The 20,986-nt window shown below is 46.3% G+C and overlaps 1 protein-coding gene across 3 annotated transcripts in view; it reads right to left on the bottom strand.

The window, feature by feature from the left end:
* The window catches only part of SMPD3 (sphingomyelin phosphodiesterase 3), a 92,505-nt gene extending 92,128 nt beyond the window's left edge, over positions 1–377 (bottom strand). For 2 of the 3 annotated variants that reach the window (XM_003262921.4, XM_030794953.1), the window contains exon 1: positions 41–377. The gene's annotated coding sequence lies outside the window, so the exon portion shown is untranslated. The remainder of the gene's footprint in view (positions 1–40) is intronic. The other variant, XM_030794960.1, reaches the window with a different exon arrangement.
* Positions 378–20,986: the final 20,609 nt, after the last annotated feature.

The raw sequence follows: 20,986 nt of genomic DNA, 5'->3' as shown, positions 1-20,986 counted from the left end.
CCATCCCCAAGAAAACAAAAGCAAATTCAGCAGCACCGACCTCTGACGGCGGGCGGGAGGGCGGTCAGCGCCCGGCAGCGCACCCCGCTCCTCCCGGCTCCTCACAGCCCGGGCTCCCGGCCGCAGATCTGGCGGCGTCTGCAGCGGCGGCGGCTCTCGCGGCTCTCGGGTCCGGAGCCTCCCTCAGACTCAGCACCTGGAGCGGCGAACAGCTCCGCGCTTCATTCCTCTGACCCCGCCTCCCTCGCGCCGCCGTAGCCAATGGTGACCCGGACCCCGCCCAGGAGTCTGCCCATTTGGGGCGTCCTCCCCCTCTCCCTCCGGCCCCGCCCGCAGGTTCCTGGGTCTCTCCTTCAAGACCACATCCCCCAGAGACCGGCGGAGTTTCGCACAGCCTTCTGGGACTTATAGTTCTTTAAGGACGCGGAGTGGGCTCACGCCGCGGGCAGGCAAGCAGAGTGGGACTGCATTTCCCAGAGTGCACCGAAGACACGGAGGCGCGGAGCAGGGCGGGAGGACCGTTTCCATAGTAAAGACGACCAGCCGAGGATGGCTGGCGGAGGCGTGGGGCAGGCCGCAGGACCCTCGAAGGATCGCCTCTTGGGAGGCCATTTCGAGGAGAAAACCTTGATTTCTGCCTCAGGACCCTGGGCCTCAGTTTTCCTATCTGAGAAGAAGGGCGAAGAGCTGTGCCCCCGACCACACCCGTCGGTGATGGGGCAAACCGAGGGCAAGCAAGCAGCTTTGGTTCCTGCCCAGCAAAGGTGAGGGAGGACGGAGGAGACTCTCCCACCGCATTCAAAACTTTATTGCTCTATTTTTATCTCAATCTTGTCATAGAGGAGAGCTTCACTTTTGGTCATCCCTTGGGCCACCAGGGCCTTCCCGTCTCCGTCTTCCCATCGCAGGTCCTGGCCTCCTTCACACCACTCCCGGATACCGCAGCATCTCCCCCAGCGCAGTAGACGGAGGGCGCTTCACATGCCCCGGGACCTAAGCCCACTCTCCCCTTCAAGATCTGGACTCCACCTTCTTGCAACACTTTTAACTTCTTTGGAAGCTGGGAAGCCTCCTATTCACTTGGGCCCCTCCACCCTGCCCTCAGCTAACTCGTCGGCAAGCCCCAGCCTAGACACTGCCTGTTTTGTGAAGACATCTAGATGCTGGGCTGTCTGTTGAGTGCCCCACCCTGTGTTTGAGCAGCACCCTCTACTTCCCCTGTTCTACTTGCATGTTTATATACTCGTCTTCCTCATTATAAGATCCACAGGGGAGGGGCCATGTCTATATTATTCATACTTACAGTTCAGTGTCTAGTATCTGGCACGTAGTAGGCACTCACTAGTTACTGAAATATAAATATAGATATTTGTTGAATTGAAAATGAATTGGGCCAGGCGTGGTGGCTCATGCCTGTAATCCCAGCACTTTGGAAGGCCGAGGCGGGGGGATCACCTAAAGCCAGGAGTTTGAGACCAGTCTGGCCAACATGGTGAAACCCTGTCTCTACTAAAAATACAAAAATTAGCTGGACATGGTGGCACGTGCCTGTAATCCCAGCTATTCAGGAGGCTGAGGCGGGAGAATCACTTGAACCCCGGGAGGCGGAGGTTGCAGTGAGCCGAGATTGCACCACTGCATTCCAGCCTGGACAACAGAGTGAGACCCTGTCTCAAAAAAAAAAAGAAAAAAAAGAATAAAATTTAAAAGAAGAAAATAAAGGAGCTTCATTCACATACACCTCCAAAATTCTGATTTCCTAAAGTTCGGCATTTCTCATTGCTGGAGGTGTTCAATTAGAGGCATGCCGCCCCCTTGAAGAAATGTTTATTTCATTTGTACAGTGGGTTGGGATTTTACCTGAATGCTTTGAATACCCTTTTAATCCTATGATGCTAGAGATTGATAGACCCATGCCTATTATTCCTGTCAGTTCTCCCTGAAATGTTATCAGTTCTTCATGTTCTGCTTTTTCTAGCTGTTGGCCCTACTCCTTTCTGTGCCTAAATGCCCTACCTCCCACTCCTTTTCTGAGAAAGATCTTCTGCCCTGTCAGTTATGAAGTAAAGACGTCCTAAGATTCCTGCTCTTTCTTTTCTTTTTTCTTTCTTTCTCTTTTTTTTTTTTTTTTTTTTTTTTGACGGAGTTTCGCTCTTGTTGCCCAGGCTGGAGTGCAATGGCACGATCTCAGCTCACTGCAGCCTCCGCCACCCAGGCCCACTTCGGTCTCCCAAAGTGCTGGCATTACAGGTGTGAGCCACCGTGCCCGGCCTCCTGCTCTCCTTTCAACCCTCTGCTCAGCATCTTAGGCCTCACTGGTGATGTCCCACCTTGCTAGGTAGCATCTTTCCTGAATATTTCTCCACTAAACATTCTGGTGTTGGCCAAATGGCCTAGTTAATCTACACATTTCATTTTATCACTTTCTCCAGATTTTTTTTGTGTATGTCAGCCAATACATTCTGGGGAGAATGCCTTAATATATGGGAATAATTAACTCGTGGCCAAGAAGGAAATAACCAAGGGGACTTTTACTCTGAACCTAATTCAAACCAAAGAGACAGAGCCTGAGAGAAAGCAGCTCTGTCATCCTTGAGTTAGTAACATCCAGGAAGGGAAGGCTAGGGTGGGGGAGTGAGTAAAACAGATGGCATTTAGGGAAGAACCAACAGGGCTTTAAGAGGCATGGCAGAGGGGCTTTGATCCTGGCTAAACCGTCAGAGAAGGCACTGGAGCTGGGTGAACAGATGGGGCCTTATTGCTGAAGAGAAAACGGTAAGGAGGCAGGGGGAAATGGGACGTGTGCTATTCAGTGGATGCAGTGAGAGCAGAGGCTGTTGGAAAAGTGGATCAGGGGAGGACCATGCCACCAGGTGGGCATCAGCAGAGTATCACCCGAGTATTGCAGAGGGATACCAAATAAGTCCACCTGGAGCCAGAGCTGAAACCCTTTGGAGGTCAGTTTACCCCTTCAGAAGTAGTGTACCACCATCTGTCTACCACTGGAATCCAATTTCAGTTTTGGCAAATTGTTATAAATAGGAAAAAGTCAGGGTTCCACAATTCTGGCAGCACCCAGAGACTATAACAGCATCTGCACAGCCAAGTAGAGTTAGGAAACCTGGATCCTAATCCTGACTTTGCCTCTGATTAGATGTGTGACCCTGGGCTGGAGCTGTTTCTTCAGTTGTAAAATGCTGTTTATTGGTGTTAGGTAGCAGCTAATAAGGATGGAGGTGGGGCAGGGTGCAGTGGCTCACACCTGTAATCTCAGCAGTTTGACAGGCCAAGGCAGGAGGATTGCTTGAGGCCAGGGATTTGAGACCAGCTTGGGCTACATAATGAGACTCTGCCTCTACTAAAAAGTAAAAAAAAATAACTCAGTGCAGTGGTGCATGCCTGTAGTCCCAGCTACTCAGGAGGTTGGGGTAGGAGGGTTGCTTGAGCCCAGGAGTTCGAGGCTGCAGTGAACTATGATCAATCACACCACTACATTCTAGTAGCCTGAGTGACAGAGCAAGACGTCTCTCTAAAAAAAAAGAAATTTTTTTTAAGGGTGGAGGTAGGGAAATTCAAAGCTACTTACTAGCTGTGTGACCTTGCCTAAACTACCTTCTTGGATTTGCAGTCTGTTTATTTGAAAATGTCATAAGGGATAAATGAGATTCCTTATGTAAAGTACTTTATAAATATTAAGCACTTACCAAATGTTAGTCTGTTTTCACATTATTCTTGGATTACCAGAAATTGGTTTGACTATGAATAAACAGGAGATAATTTCTTGGGTAATCTGAGTTTGAATCCCCCTTCTCTCTCTTACTAATTGTATGACTTTGATTAGGTTATTTAATATTTAATTGTTCTGGGTCTCAGTTTTCTCATTTGTGAAATTAAAATGATGTGTTCTTCAGAATTGTGAGGGTTAAATGTGATAAAAGGCCTGACTCATATGAGAAAATGCTCAATATATTTGTTTTGTCATTTTTAAGGGGTGGTTTTAGGGCACAGAACCCTAAAGGAATGAATGGAATTCTAAATGCTTCGAAGCTACAGTTGTGAAAGATTCCAGGGCAGGCCGGGCGCGGTGGCTCACGCTTGTAATCCCAGCACTTTGGGAGGCCGAGGCGGGCGGATCACGACGTCAGGAGATCGAGACCACGGTGAAACCCCGTCTCTACTAAAAAATACAAAAAATTAGCCGGGCATGGTGGCGGGCGCCTGTAGTCCCAGCTACTCGGAGAGGCTGAGGCAGGAGAATGGCGTGAACCCGGGAGGCAGAGCTTGCAGTGAGGCGAGATTGTGCCACTGCACTCCAGCCTGGGCGACAGGGCGAGACTCCGTCTCAAAAAAAAAAAAAAAAAGATTCCAGGGGAACACTGTGCTGGACTTCTTCCTTCTTCCTGGGGAAGAAAAGATCTCAGTGAAGTTCCATGGGTCTTCTCAGTAAGTAAAGGGGAGATTAACTAGAATGCTGAATCTCAGACACTGAGGGGTTAGAGTGATTGACCAGGGCTGGGTCCTGAAGAACTTGGTATTCTAGGCTGAGAATATAAGTTGATTCTAAAGCTAATGAAGGTTTTTAAGGAGATGTGCATTTTGAAAAGGTCTAGGGGCTGCTTGGAGAATGGCCAGGAGAAGATGAGGCTGGGATGTGGATCAGGAAGGTGCTGCGGTGATCCAGCATGGTGAGTGGAAAAGAGGGGGTAGATCTGAGAGATATTTTTATTTATTTGTTTGTTTTTTAAGTATTAATAGTTCATCAAGTTTCCCATCTTTTTTAAGTAGCTCATCACAGAGTTATTAAGAAGGTAAATATTCAGAGGACTTTGTGAATGAGAGCCGAGGGTGCGGAGGAAACTGATAAAAGTCAAAGATGATGTTTAGGTGTCTGCCCTGGGTAACTAGGGGATGGATAGGGGTGCTGTCCCCTGAGATGTGACACAGTAAAGGAGCACGTTTAGGCAGGAAGAGGAGTAGGTAAGTTTGAATTGGGTGTGAATGTCCAAACAAGATGTCTAGAGGTGGTTCGGAGCTTATGAGAGGGATCTGGTTAAGGGATAGAGTCATAAATTATCAAATTATCACCATATAGATCATAATTGAAGCCATGGGAATGAATGAAATCCTTCAGTAGAGAGGGTCAAAGAAAAGAACAACATTCCTTGGGAAATATCAACATTTAGGGGACAAGTAGAGAAAGAGGAGCCCAGAGGAAAAGGTGAGACCAGTCAGAGAGATTAGAAGAAAATCATAGGGTGGGGTGCCACAGAAGCCACAGGGAGGAAGTGGGGTGACATGGTACCTTCAGATAAGCGAAGGTCTGAAAAAACAAATGCCAAATTTAGCAACAAAAAGGTCACTTGTGACCTTGGAGAGAGTGGGTGCAGGGGAGTAGCAGGGACAGAAGTCTCCGTGAATGGGAGTACATGTAGACAACTGTGGGGAATGGACTGCTTTGGAAGGGGAGGAGAGAGAAAACCAGAAGGAATATAGGTTGAGGAACAATTTTGTTTTGAGTTGGGAGCAATTAGGACATTTAACAATAATAAACATGTAGGTAGGTAGATGAGAGGTGGGCTCTGGAAATTGAGGGAGTTCATATTCCATGGCCATTACTTCTCTGATGCTGGAAGCAAGGATATGTGCTCAGTGTGAGGAGGTGTGGTGGGGTGGGAAACTTGGAGAAAGAAGAAAAGATTCAAGATGGCTGCTGTGGAAAACAGGAGGGAAAGCTAATGGCAATCCACAGAGGCTGCAGGGTAGTGGTGGGGCCTGCTGAAGTTGGAGACCATGGGTGTGGAAGCACTAATCCATGTGGTTATGGGCTTTCTCCAGCATCTTGTTGGCCCTGAGATAGCCTTGGGGAGGCTGGTGCAGGCTGGGGTTTGCTGGACAAGGGAAACAAGAAAGGAAGGGATTTGGAGATACTGACGAGAGGTGGAAATGGTGGTCCACCAAGAGGAAGGTGAAGCCTGGATGGAGAGGGCAGATGGGGGTAGTGAGATTCTTGGCGGAGTGAGAGGACAGATGCCGTGGGTGGCAGGGAAGAGCAGGGAGGGCAAGCAATGCTGGTCAGAGATGGAGGAGCTCTGGGCAGGGATGAGGGGGCAGGGTGGCTGGGGTGGACAGAGAAGATCATGAGATTGAAAGGCCAGTTTGTTATATGGGTTATTGGCAAGTCTCCTGGAAAGATGGCCGGTTTGAAGGAGACAGGAACCCTGGTAGCTGCATGCCAATGTACAGTGAGTGGCGTGTTCGATGATGGCAAGGTGGAGAGATGGAGTACAGAGCCCTCTGACATGAGAGTCACACAACCCAAGATAGCGGGTGCTAAGAAGAAGCCCTCTTGCCCAAGATAGGTGGGGTGAGGAGGAAGTGAGGCAATGAGCTTTCTCATACATTTTCTTTTCTTTCTTTCTTTTTTTTTTTTTTTTTTGAGATGGGGTCTTGCTCTGTCACCCAGGCTGGAGTGCAGTGGTACAATCTTAGCTCACTGCAGCCTCTGTCTCTTGGGTTCAAGCAATTCTCCCACCTCAGCCTCCCGAGTAGCTGGGATTACAGGCATGCGCCACCACGCCTGGCTAATTTTTGTATTTTTAGTAGAGACAGGGAATCACCATGTTGGCCAGGCTGATCTCGAACTCCTGGCCTGATCCACCCACCTCGGCTTCCCAAAGTGCTGAGATTACAGGCGCGAGCCACCACATCTGGCCTCTCATACATTTTCACAGAAGTCTTGTGTCAACATCAATACACGTGATCAGTTTTGTACACATCTAAAAGGCAGAATGTTGGAATAAAATTAACCAAACCAAAAAGTGACTTCAGATTTCATGGTGAAATTATATCAACCAAGTTCAACAGTAGTGATTCCTGTAATTTATATTTTGGTATAGTTTGTAGATTTAAATATGTGCATATCAACTAGAAAATGTGTTTCAGAAACAAATTTGAATATTTTTTGCAAATTTTATTTCTTAGCAACGATTTGTTTTCTCAGTTTAGAATATAAATTAGAGAACTTGTGTTGATTTATTTTTTTTCCAAATGTAGAGCTTAGAGCTTAATTCATGCCTTTGAAATGCCATGAATTTGAAATGCAGCCATCTTCCTCTCTGCATCCTTGAAAGGGATTACAAGAATTTTATTAGTTTTTCAAATAATCTTGCCAGCACATTTAGACTTCCCACAAGGGTCTCCTATCAATAATGCTGGATTGTGAGTGATGTTGCCGAAGTGCTGTGCGTGGGATATTTAAGACAAGTCAAATAAGCAGCCAACTTTAGGATTTCCCAAGCAGGAGCTCAGTTTGCAATTACAGGGCTTCGTATAGAATATGAAATGTGCATCTAAATGTTAATTAAGAAAAACAATCTCCGTAATGTCTAAAGAAAAAAGGACAAAATCAGTTAATTGCTTCGAGCAATCCCTATCTTTGAAAAAAAGAATGTTATATTAAAACATTTTCATATGGTTGATATGTCTTTGTAATCTTGAAATAGGCCTGCTATTCCAGCCTCTCAAAGTGGGGTTGGGGACAGCTCAGAATATATTTTGTGAATCAATTCATGAATGTTATGATAATCTGGCCAATGTTTAAAGTTCTTCTTTTTTATCCTAAACTTTCATAAAATATTTTTACAAGAGGAGTGACTGTTTTAAAACCCAAGTCAGATCATATCACACCTCTGCTCTTAGCGGCTTTTCTGTGTCTTTGAGAGCAAACCCTAAAGTCCTTATGGTAGCCTACATGGCATGAACTTTGACTCCTGTAGCCTCACTGACCCCTCCCCTAGACTCTCTGCTCCAGTAACTTAACCTTCTTTAATTGTACCAAACACTGTGGCCTCAGCGCCTTTGTAGCCTTTGAACTTGCTGTTCTCTTTGCTTGGAAGCTCTTTCCCTAAATATGCTGATGGTCATCCTATAAAATGGCATCCTTTTCTCTCTTGACACTTTCTATCACCCTTGCCTGCTATTTTTTTTTTTTTTTTTTGTCAATAGCACTTATCACCATCTAACATATACATTCTCTCTCTCTTTTTTGTCTGTCTATACCCACTGCCAACTCTCCAGTGACCAGGTAGAATAAGCTCTCCATCAGGGTAGAGACTTTGTCTATTTTGTTCACTGCTATGCTCACACCATGTAGAACAGTGTCTGGTACATGATAAGTAGTCAGCAAAATGCTTTGAATGAATAAGAATAACAGCACATCCTCCGTAATACATAATCCTAACTTTTTTTTTTTTTTTTTTTTTTTTTTTTTTTTTTTTTTTGAGACAGAGTCTCCCTCTGTTGCCCAGGCTGGAGTGCAGCAGTCTATCTCGGCTCACTGCAACCTCCACCTCCTGGGTTCAAGCGATTCTTGTGCTTCAGCCTCCCGAGGAGCTGGGACTACAGGTGCCCGCCACCACACCCAACTAACTTTTGTATTTTCAGTAGAGACAGGTTTCACCGTTTGGGCCAGACTGCTCTCAAACTCCTGATCTCAAGTGATCCACCCACCTTGACCTCCCAAAGTGCTGGGATTACAGGCGTGAGCCACCATGCCTGACTTATTTTTAATTTTTTTTATTTTTCCATATTACAGTCCACATCTAGGACATATGTACATATAATCTTTCGTATTCTGGAAATCATAGTTTAGGAATAATTTTTGGTTCTTTTAAAAAATATATAACATATAATAAGCATTTTCCTTTGCTTGGATTCATTTGTTCAGTTGTCCATTCACTCATTCATTCAATAAATCTTTAATGAAATGTTTCTGTGTTCTAAACAGTGTTGGGACTATAGTGGTGAACAAGATGTAGAAACAGTGGTTCTTTATAAACGCCATTTGTAATGATGGCCCAGTATTCTATCATATACCATACCACACTTAACTTCTCCCCTAGTTAAGACTTTTTGTCTATTAATAATAATGTAATGAATATCTTCAAGTTTATAGCAATTACCTTTCATTCTTAAGGTAAGTTCCCAAGCAGTTTTTGGGTTGTAGGATTAAATATAGTTTTGGTTTTTTTGATACCATCTGCCACATTGCTTTTTTTTTTATTTTTTGAGATGGAGTCTTGCTCTGTTGCCCAGGCTGGAGTGCAGTGGCATGATATCAGCTCACTGCAGGCTCTGCCTCCTGGGTTCAAATGATTCTCCTTCCTCAACCTCCTGAGCAACTGAGATTACAGGCATGCGCCACCACACCCAGCTAATTTTTGTATTTTTAGTAGGGATGGGGTTTCGCCATGTTAGCCAGGCTGGTCTCAAACTCCTGACCTCAGGTGATCTGCCCACCTCAGCATCCCAAAGTGCTGGGATTACAGGCGTGAGCCACTGCACCCTACATTGCTTATAAAAAGGGTAGTACCCATTTTACCTAAACACCAATATGAATGAATGTTTCAGCTTTATTGCAGCCTTACCAACATTAGGCATTACTTTCAGGTTTTCCTAATGTAGAGTATAAAATGGTCCTTCCTTTTATTTTTATGTGTAATTAATGTCTAGTAAGGATGCACCTTTTTGCTTTTCTTTTTTCTTTCTTTCTTTTTTTTTTTTTTTTTTTTTGGTCATTGGTTTGTTCAGTAGGTCCCCAGGAGGCTCTTGGAGGGCCGATGTCCTACCTTGTAGATTGTGCCCAATATTTAGCACACAACGGAAGCTTATCATAGCATCTTAGAGTTGGAAGGGACTGCATTCATCATCTAGTTCAACTAAAATTTTGGACAGATGGCTTTCCGTCCTCTGCTTACACATCCCTGGTAATGAGGACCTTGCCACCTCATGGGACAGCCTGTCCAGTTTTTGACCTGCACTTCAAGTGTTGAGCTGGCATTTTCCCCCTGTGGCTTTCATTCTTTTTTCTTTCTTTTTTTTTTTTTTTTTGAGACGGAGTCTCATTCTGTCGCCCAGGCTGGAGTGCAATGGCGCCATCTCTGCTCACTGCAATCTCTGCCTCCCGGGTTCAAGTGATTCTCCCGCCTCAGCCTCCCAAGTAGCTGGGATTACAGGCATGCACCACCATGCCTGGCTAATTTTTGTATTTTTAGTAGAGACGGGGTTTCACCATGTTGGCCAGGCTGGTCTCAAACTTCTGGCCTCAGGTGACCCACCTGCCTCAGCCTCCCAAAATGCTGGCATTACAGGCATGAGCCACTGCACCCGGCCTACCCCTGTGGCTTTCATGTGACCCAGTTCTGCCCTCAGGAGCAGCAGGGCCCACATACCAAGTGTTATAGAACCTCCTCCTCCATGACTGCCTATCTCACCAAATATGTTGCCAGACTAGAATGTTCAACCCCAGGTGAAGTCTGGCAGGCCCAGAGGCCAGGACCCTGTCCTGGCCATAAGTCTTCGCAGTGGCCAAGTCAGCAGCCTTTCCAACTGGGTTCATGTGAAGCTTCTGGTAAGCTGAGATGCTGAGATCTTTATGTGACCTGCAGCCAAACCTAGTTCCTCTTATCCTACACTCCTGCAGTTTTTGTTGTTGTTGTTGTTGTTGTTGTTGTTTCTTTTTGAAATCTGAAAGCAAGAGTTTGGTTTTCTCCCTGTTTTATTTCAACCTGGTTGTAGAGAAGCTACCCTGGTCCCACTCCTATCTGAAAAGGAAATAAGAATCATCCTGACAACTTCACGTGTAGGTGTGATGATTGATTGTGAGATGCAGGGTTAGATGTGTGTCACTCATTTTGGTTGCCTGACATCTGAGCCTCCTTTCTGTCCTTGAGGAATTCCATGTGTCATGAGGTAGAGCCATATTCCTTTGCACCTAGGGCATGGGCACTGGCCTGAGGCTCAGGCTTCTCTGGCAAGACAAACCATACCCACTATTGGCTCCCTCCATCAATTTTTGATTGGAAGCAAAAGACAGCAAAGGGGAAGGGCCTGCTTAGCAGCCCTTTTAGTGATTCGATGGGTATGATCTCATTTACCAGTGACAACAGTTTTATGGGCAGCATCCAGCATGGGGTTGTCTGTGGTGTGGGTCGGGGGGCAGTATTCCAGCCTCGGTGGTCACAATAATGTCTTCTTAGACCAGTGCTGAGTTGGGATTTGGGGCATTGTTCCTGACTGTGTGCTTCCAAGCCTGGTTCTCCTAGCCTCCTGGAGATTTTATGAGCTACTCACTATCTTTTTTTTTTCTCTTTTTTCTTTTTTTTTCTACTCACTATCTTTTAAATACGTTCCTTTGCTGTACGTGACAGCCAAAGGTAGTTACTTTTGCTTGGAACTAAAAATCCTAATCAATATATACAGGTTATGAAAAGTGCATTGAAAAGTGCTAAGCACCACAAGTGTAGAAGACATTGTTGTTGGAGATTTTCATTCTTAAGTAGTGGGGGTGAGGGCATTGGGAGGGGATAGGCCTGAGCACTGTACCTGCTGAGAGTTCGGACAAGTCTAGCATGCCAGAGAGCTGGTCGGTGGGAGGGTGGGATAGAAAGAACTTGATGACTGGACATTGGCTTGACATTTAAAGGCTGGTCATTGATTCTAAAGCAGGTGTGAGCAGAGTCACACCAGCTTGATGTAGGGATGGCAGAGGCCAGAGGGCTTACTGGGCACACATGAGCAGATTGACTACCTGCCTCTCTGACCTTTGGACCATTACCAACCATCAGGGCTGGGAAGTGGGGCTAGGATGTAAGCAGGTCACCTGGGGCTTTGTAGCTGCCTGTAGGGCGTTCTCACAGGGGGTGGAAGAGGACACCTGCTTGGATTTTCCTTCTGCCCTTGGAACCCAGAAGCCATCATGGGTGAGTTGGGATTCCATCCTTTGCTGCCCTCAGACTGATACCTGGGTCCATCAGCCCTGGGGCTGAGGCTGGCACTGTTGCTCTGGTCAGGAGAGTAATGGGCTCTTTGTAGCATTGTCATGACGAGCACAGCCTCTCTGGGGTCTTCCTGTCATGAAGCCCAGGTTGTCCCCAAGTCAGTCCTGCTGGGGAGTGTGTGTTTGGGCTGGGGGTTATTCCTGCCTTGGGGTGTTCCCTGATCCCAGTGTACACTGGACACTGGTATGGCTGGATGCCTGTCTTTGCCCAGTAGCCTGGCACACCTTCAAGGAGGCCTGAGATCACATGTGTCCAAAGCAGCCAGGGGTCATATATTGGCGTTGGACCACAGTCATATCAGAAATATGATAGCATCATTCAGAGGGATCCTCATAGGGAACTGTAGATTCTGTTTGGTTTTTGTGACTGATTGGTTTTTGCTATGTTAAGATCACAACTACAGACTTTAATTTTCTTGCCAGATATGACTATATATAATACTGTTTCGATACCAGTTAAAATAAAATCCATTACAAAAACAACATAGAGTATACGTTCTTAAGCATCATCTGATCTAGACAGCCTTTCAATGCCTAAGTTACTTTGTGTCAGGCAGTGCTCCAACATTTTACATGCTTTCTATTATTTAATCTTAACCACAACACTATGAACTAGGTACTATTATATAAGAATTCCCCAGTTTACAGCCAAGGAAATGGATGCCCAGAGGGTTACAGGACTAGCCCAAGGTCACATAGCCATGAAATGTCTGTTTACCCACCCCCAGAGACTGAGAACTGCCCTTCCATCAGCCCATTCCACTGGGGGGAGGCTCTAGTTTTTGAAACGCTTTTCCTCACATGGAACTAAACTTTGCTTCTCCCTGTCAATCCCACTCCTGTTTCTGCTTATCCTAGTAGCCCATCATGGCGGCTCCTGGTCTCCCATTCTTCTGGCTCAGTTCTCTACCCCATTTGTTCCTGGGGGCACTTCAAGTTCTTCCTCTAGGAACCTCTGAACCATTTTGTATCAGCTAAGTCCTTGGAAGAATCACTGCAGGTAGCTCTCCAATTCTTTGTTTACTTTGACTCCAAAGGTTCTGGTATCCAGTTTGTCTTACTCCTGGCAGGGCCATGGCAAGAAATCATAAACATGACCACAAACTTTAGAAGGGGATTGGTAGAACATTCTCTTTCCCTGAGAAAAATGGCAAGAAAACAAAACAGCAGAAACAGCACTACTACTACTACTCTAAAAATTGTATTACTGAACAGGAATATTCTGTCTGCTCCTCGGACTAGAATGCAAGCTTCCTGAGAGCAGAAAGTTTTGCTACTTTTGTTTACTGCTGAGTTCCCAGTGCCTAGAATGGTGCCTGGAGCATAGTAAATATTGAACTATTTGTTGAATGAGTTAACAGTACAATTCCACGTCTGGTGCTGCTTTCTTGTGTTATTAAATTGCTGGGGGGAATAATGTGATCTCCCAAGTCCATGGCTTTGAATTTTGTTTTCCCTTATCTTACTAGCAGTTTTTCTAATTTTTGTGTGATTTTGATTCATAAGAAGACAGCCTTAACAATATGTAAAGTACAGTGAATAAATAACTCTGCCTCGAAAGCAATTTTTTTTTTTTTGAGACAGTTTTCCTCTTGTTGCCCAGGCTGGAGTGCAATGGTGTGATCTTGGCTCACTGCAACCTCTGCCTCCCTGTTCAAGTGATTCTCCTGTCTCAGCCTCCTGACAAGCTGGGATTACAGGCGTATGCCACCATGCCTGGCTAATTTTTGTATTTTTAGTAGAGACGGGGTTTTATCATATTGTTCAGGCTGGTCTCAAACTCCTGACCTCAGGTGATCCGCCCGCCTTGGCCTCCCAAAGTGCTGGGAATACAGGTGTGAGCCACTGCGCCCAGCCTCTCTAAAGCAATTTCATCTGATCATGTAACCCTAAGTATAAATCTGAATTTGATTCAGCCTGATAAAGAGCGATATGCATGAGGTATTGGCTTTCTAGCCTCCTATCCTATGGAAAGACATTCTGTGACTTTCTGTTTTGAATTTTGAATTTGAATGCAGAATGTAAAATCATTAGGAAACAGCTAGGCAAGAGGAACATTAGTCTTTACATTTTTTTCTTTTCTTTTTTTTTTGAGACAGAATCTCATTCTGTCGCTCAGGCTGGAGTGCAGTGGCATGATCTTGGCTCACTGCAACCTCTGCCTCCTGAGTTCAAGTGATTCTCCTGCCTCAGCCTCCTGAGTAGCTGGGATTACAGGTGTGTGCCACCACACCAGGCTAATTTTTGTATTTTTAGTAGAAATGGGGTTTGACCATGTTGGCCAGGCTGGTCTCAAACTCCTGACCACAGATGATCCACCTGCCTTGGCCTCCCAAAGTGCTGGGATTACAGGCGTGAGCCACCACGTCTGGCCCAGAATATTCATCTTAATATCAAAATAATTATTTTCAAGAAAAATCTTTAAGTGAAGTTGATATCCAGGGTGCTCAGTGCAAAGGGACTTTGTGAAAATGTTGGTTGAATGAATGTTGTTCACCCCCATCTCCAGGATGCCCTTGCTCAGGTCCTAGCAGGTCTGAAAAGGCATAGTGAGCCCTCTAGGCTGAGAGGTAAATATGTTAATATTCAGTGGGTACCACCTATATACCAGGTAAGGTGCCAGGTTTTTTACCTACGTAACCTCAGTTTAATCTTTATACCTTGCAAGGATCCTTATTTTATAAGCTAGAAATGGGAGAATCACAGAAATTAGGGAACTTTCTTAAGGTCTGGAATAGGATAGAACCAAGATAGGAATCCTTCCTGGTCTGTCTGAGGCTCTGCTCTCCATATATACCATGTAACCCCCTGAGGCCAGTTTACTCACAATTTTCTTAGAGACTGCAGGGGGAATATGGCCCACTTCTGTGTCCTGGGGGCATGAAAGAAACGCCTCATGTCTGTCTTCCTTGTTGAAGGCTGAAAGGGAAAGGATTGCAGGACTCAATGGTGGGCACAGGAAGGCAGTATCTTGGAGGGTCTGGAGCATCTCCTCATTCCCCAAGTGGGTCAAGCAGGCAGAGGAAGAGGAATGAACTCTGGTGAGCAAGAGTAGGTTGTCCCCTCCAAAATTCATGTTGAAACTTAATCTGCAATGTAACAATATTAAGAGGTGGAGGCTTTAAGGATGATTGGGTCACGAGGGCTCTGGATAAATGGGTTAACAGATTAATGGATTAATGTTATAAAAGCCAGTTTGGCTCTCAGTGCACCGCTCTTGCCCTGTGATGCCTTCTGCCAGTTATGACACAGCACAAGGCCCTCACCAGAAGGTGACCAGATGTGGCTTCCTGTTCTTGGACTTCCCAGCCTCCAGAACTGTAAGAAATACATTCTTTTCTTTATAAGTTACCCAGTTTCAGGTATTCAGTTATAGCAATAGAAAATGGGACTAAGAAAGAGCCCTGTCCCCCTCTCAGGCAGGAAGTTTCCTGCATAGAGGCTAGAGCCTAAGCCAATGGACTGGAACCTCAAGTGAAGCTGGAATGGGGGCTGAGATTGCCCTGATTGTCCTCTGCCTTGCAAGTCAGGAAATTAGCCTGTCCTCTTTGAGCCTTGGCCTCCAGCACTGCCTGGATGATGGAGTCAGCCTAGCTCCACCCCAGCTGTACATCTTAAGCTCCTAGGCACGTGCAGACCTCCACCCAGTTGGCCCAGCAAATCAGGGGTGATGAGCTCAGCTCCCACCCTGAGAACCAGAGCTTTGGAAGGTGCCTTCATTACTTCCTACCTTACCATTAAAGTGCCTACCCCATCATGGTCTGGTGGAGCTGAAGCCTCTCTCCATTCTACCGCCACCCATGCCTCTTCCTGGAGCTCCCTCAGCCCTCTTTCCCCTGGATCTCTTGGGCAATGAGTTTCTTCATCTGTTGAGTAAGGAGTGGATAGAGGTGGGGGCTGCATCATCCTCATTCCTGCAAGTCTCAAATCTCATCTTTCTTGCCCATTTGTGGACCAGATTCTCCTGGAGGACTCACAGCTCATTGAAACCTCTTAAGATCCCTATCCTCAAATTTTCAAGCTGTCCAGTTCCCAGGACCTTGTGAGGCCGAATCTGTGGTCCTGTCTGCAGTTTGCATGCCCCCTCTGGCCTGGCTTTCCCACGGCCTCTGTCTTGGCCCTTTTCTGGCCCACACTCCAGTTTGCTTCTGGAGAACTTTCCAACCGTTCTCCCCCAGCAGGCCTTGCAGCTAGGCACGTAGGCATAAATTGTAATGTTGTCCCTCCCAAGCCCAAGCGGACCCTTACTTTTCATTGTATAAGGGGTATGTGACTTTTTTTGTCCCCAAACAGTGTTTTCTGGGTTGCAGGACCCTAAGGTACACTGGTCTTGAGACATGTCTGCTGATTTGACCCCAATCTGCAGTGCCACAACTATTCCCACCTTGGTTCTGTCCTTCCTCACTGCTGCCCACTCATGGTGCAGCCCTGTGGGCTGAGCAGCTGCTGGTTTAGATGTTCTTCACTGACCTTTGTCCAGGTCTTGTCCCAGAATCTTCAGGGGCAGCTGGACACCCACACTGTTACTGCTGGGGGCACCTTGGCATGCTCTGTGAGGAAAGGGATGGCCTTACCATGTTATTACAGGATAACAACCATTTAGGATGGTTGTTGATATTTTCGCTTGTTTTATCTTTCAAACTTTGCTCCTCATCTGATTATGGTTCAAGTTCAAGTTTCACTAGCTCCACTCAGCCATAAGTTGAGTGACCCTGGTTGAGGGAGCCACCATGGCTTTGTCAAACTCTCCGAAAACAGAAAATTGTAAGGTTCCAGATTATTCACAGATGTCCAGGAGTGGTTGTTAGCATGGTTGTTCAGTGACAGCATTGCAGTTCCTGAAGCAGATGTGGCCACTTCACCTTCCAAAGGGAACTCACGATGTCTGTCTCTGTCTTATGCTATCCTCACAGCACCCTCAACTCTTGCTTCCAACACCCCTTTCTTAGGGCACAGAGCAGGTGGGTGGGTGGGGGGAACTTGAGCCCTGGAGAGCTGGATTCCTTAAAGCAATTATAAATGGTTGCAAAAAGTAAATATGGTGTGAACTAATTATATACAGGCTTAGCAAAGGAGCTAGAAGATGTGTTTCTCAGTGTTAACTAATGGTGGTCACCTCTGAGAAGTAATACACGCATCCTTCATTTCTCCTTTTGCTTCTCTGCTTTTTTTTTTTTTTTCTTTTGAGATGGAGTCTTGCTCTGTCGCCCAGGCTGGAGTGCAGTGGCACGATCTCGGCTCACTGCAACCTTTGCCTCCTGGGTTCAAGCAATTCTCCTGCCTCAGCCTCCCAAGTAGCTGTGATTACAGGCACCCACCACCACACCCAGCTAATGTTTTGTATTTTTAGTAGAGGCTGGGTTTCACCATGTTGGCCAGGCTGATCTTGAATTCCTGACCTCATGTGATCCACCTGTCTCAGCCTCTCAAACTGCTGGGATTACAGGCATGAGCCGCTGTGTCCGGCCACTTCTCTGCTTTTTAATTTTTTTGTCATGAATACACATTTTTTTCCTTTTCTTTTTTTTAGAGACAGGGTCTCACTGTCACCCAGGCTGGAGTGCAGTGGCATGAGCATGGCTCTGCAGCTTCAACCTCCTGGGCTCAAACGATCCTCTCACCTCAGCCTCCTGAGTAGCTGGGACTACAGGCACGCACCACCATGCCTGGCTAACTTTAAAATATTTTGTAGAGACAGGATCTCACTATGTTGCCCAGGCTGGTCTCAAACTCCTGGCTTCAAGAGATCCTCCTGCCTAAAGCTCCCAAAGTGCTGGGATTGTAGGTATGAGCCACCACATCTGGCCAAAATTCTGCTTTTGTAATAAGAAAAAAATAAAGGGAACTATGAACAGATCCTATCATTGGATATTTAAATAATTCTTTTTATAAGTATAAACAGTGCCAAGCAGAAATAATTGGCTAAAAATGACTTAAAAGTTATAAAACACACAAACTAAAAATAGACCCATAAATAAAATTCTGAAAAACTGACAAAATTCCTTAGAGATGTTTACCAAGGTTAGAAAACTGCTGGTGTCCAGCAGTATGTTCCCTATTCAAAAAGCAGTGGCGAGGCTGGGCGCGGTAGCTCACACCTGTAATCCCAGCACTTTGAGAGGCCGAGGTGAGTGGATCACCTGAGGTCAGGAGTTTGAGACCAGCCTGGCCAATATGGTGAAACCCCATCTCTACTAAAAATACAAAATTAGCCGGGTGTGGTGGCAGGCGCCTGTAGTCCCAGCTACTTGGGAGGCTGAGACAGGAGAATTGCTTGAACCCAGGAGGCGGAGGCTGCAGTGAACCGAGATCACGCCACTGCACTCCAGTCTGGGTAACAGAGCCAGACTCCATCTCAACAACAACAACAACAAAAAAAAAGCAGTGGCTGGACATAATAGTTTTCAATCCAGTCAATTTTTCAGTAGGTCAATAGGTTAACCCAAATGCCACATTTGAGGAACTTACAAACTTTTATTCTTAAGCACCTGCAGCAGCAGTTGCCTGCAGGGGCTGGGATGGAAGTAAAGATAAGAATCTCATCCCGCTATGACTGACTTCTGGGTTTGCAGGGCAGACCCGATGCCAAGAGCTGAATACTGGCAAGGCCATGTGCCCATAGAAGGCACTTGGCCCTGGTCAGTGACTCAGAGCAAGGTGGGGTGCAGGTTGCTACTTCAATGTTGAAAACATCAACTCCAGCCATTCTAAATGCTTTTCTATTTAATGTTTTTAAAGTTATAACAGTTAGTGATCTCTGTTAGAAAAGAAAACTCGCAAAGTCTCTTTTGTTTGTCAACCCCAGCTGTCCCCGAGCTGCTGTTGTCTGTCTCTTTTGTTTGTCAACCCCAGCTGTCCCCGAGCTGCTGTTGTCTAACCAGAGCTCTCAGTGGCCATAAGCCCCATGTCCAGCTGTACTTTCCCTGCCTACCCCAGCAAGGAATAATCCAGCCTTCCAGCCTCTCTGTAGGGCTTCAGGGCTGTCAAGTTCTACTGGGACAGAAGAAAATTAACACCAGTACAGAGACATGGTTTCCAACTCAGCTAGCTCTTTGCTGGTCCTTTTATTTACACCTGGCTAGACTCTAATTCCATTCCCCCATGATGGCTGTTTCCTGTGTGTCCAACTCTCCTCCAATTGTTCACCCCACTCCTATCTCTGTCTCCGATGACCTTAACGTCTCCCTCCCTGGGACAGTGAAGCACGTCAGGTTCACTGCTCTTCTCTTCTTTGCTTCTAACAGGATCCACATGGTATTTCCAAGACCAGTCTTCCCCCAAGCTCTCCCTCCCCTCCCACACTCTCTGGCCTCCTCCAGGATTCAGTTCAATAAATTACCCCTCTTTCTCTGATTCTCTAATCCTTCCCTTGTGTGGTTCCTTTCCTTCACCCCACAAGCATAATTCTTTCTCATTCTAGAAAACCTTCACCTTCTCTCTCCTTAGAGTTCCCACCCTGCCCCTCACAAACTTCTTGAAAGGAGCCCGAATTTTGTGCCTGTATTTCCTCAGCTTCTTTTACTACCCACCAAGTCTGGATTCCACCCCCATCAGTCTACTGAAACTGTCCCCACTAAGGTTACTAGTGACTTCTTGTTGGGTTATTAAATGACATATTTTTTATCTTCACCTGAATTGACCTACCTCCTGATATTTGACCAGTTTCTGCAACTCCTTCTTAAAATTCTTGTAGTTTCATTGGCATTTCTGTTTCCTGACGCTTTCCAGCTGCCTCCTCTGACCTCTTGTCATCGGACCCATCCTTAAATACCATTGTGCTTTGAATTTAGCCCCAACCCTGCTGCTCAGCCTTCCTGCCCATTAGCTTCCTTCCGTGAGCTTTTTAGTGAGAGGAGGTATGAGTGTGACCCATAGCTGCTCAGCAGAGCTCTGCAGAATGAAACCACTGGTCTCTCTGATTGCCTACAAAGCACATAGCCTTGACCCAAGGGAACAGATTTCTAATGGTGGAAACTCAGGCATTGGGCCCTTGGTGGATTGGATGTAGGTATGTCTTGTAGGTGATTCCCACCTTACTCCACAGGAGGCCAGGCCTTTCCCTGCTCCAAGACTCAGCCAACTTGGGGGACATAGAACTGTGGCCTGTAAAGGCTGGGTGCCCACAGGGCTGCTCCATATTACATTCCAGAGTCTTCCGTGCTGACACATGGAGCTCTGATTGATTTGTCTTCACAGCTCTATGGTTTCCTGCTGCATGGATATGCTCCCATCTCCATTCTCTTGATGAACATTAAGATTGTTTCCAGTTTCGAGGTATTTCCCATACTGCTGCCCTAACACTCTCATGCTGGTCTCCTCATGCACACATGCAGGGATTTCTCCAGGGTCTACGTGCATCTTGAATTTTACTAGTTAATGCCAAGTTGCTCCCAAAGGCTGTACATTCCTACTGGCATGCAACATTTTCCCCAACATTCTAACCAAAAGAAAAGGCACAAGCCCCACCTGCCTCAATTCAGATACTTACTCCCTTTTCTTTGCTACCAGGTTGCTAGGTGATGGTTGAACCCTCCACATGACTATGTGGAAATGACACCAGACCCCCGTGCCTCGTTCCACCCTCACCTGGGCCCTCAGTGCTATTTATCATCCTTCTTGCTTGAGCGCTGCTGGGAGAAGTCCCCATACCCTACAGTGAGGCTATTTCTACCTTTTCCAGGATTGGCACTTTCTCTCTAAATGCCTGCTTCCAAGGGCCAGCTACATAATTTGTGGAACCCAGTGCAAATGAAAATGTAGTGCCCCTTGTTCACAAAGCAGGAAAAAGCTTTTTCCTTTTCTCCCAGTCTCTCTCTCTACTTGTAATGGTGTTTTTTTTATTTGCTATTTAATGTTGCTCTTCCCCGGGCATAAGAGATCCTTACAGCTCAAGTGCAGACCCTCTCAGTGCCTGAGGCTCTGCCCTCTGCTGAGCAGCCACTGGTCACAGTCACACCTCCTCTCACTAAAAAGCTCACAGAGGGAAGCTGATGGGCAGGAAGGCTAAGCAGCATCACTTGACACAGATGCCCAACCCTGATCCTTTCCATACCTGCACCCAGACCCATGCCAGGATGGGTGCAGTCACTGGGTGGAGGGGCAGGTGGCCCAGAACTTGTTCCAGGGAGGTGGGGAGGTGGAGGGAGGTAG

The sequence above is a fragment of the Nomascus leucogenys genome, chromosome 2 (assembly GCF_006542625.1).
Source record: "Nomascus leucogenys isolate Asia chromosome 2, Asia_NLE_v1, whole genome shotgun sequence".
Taxonomy (NCBI): Eukaryota; Metazoa; Chordata; class Mammalia; order Primates; family Hylobatidae; genus Nomascus; species Nomascus leucogenys.
Note: the sequence above shows the minus strand (reverse complement) of the source record. Positions and strands in the feature narration are given on the sequence as shown.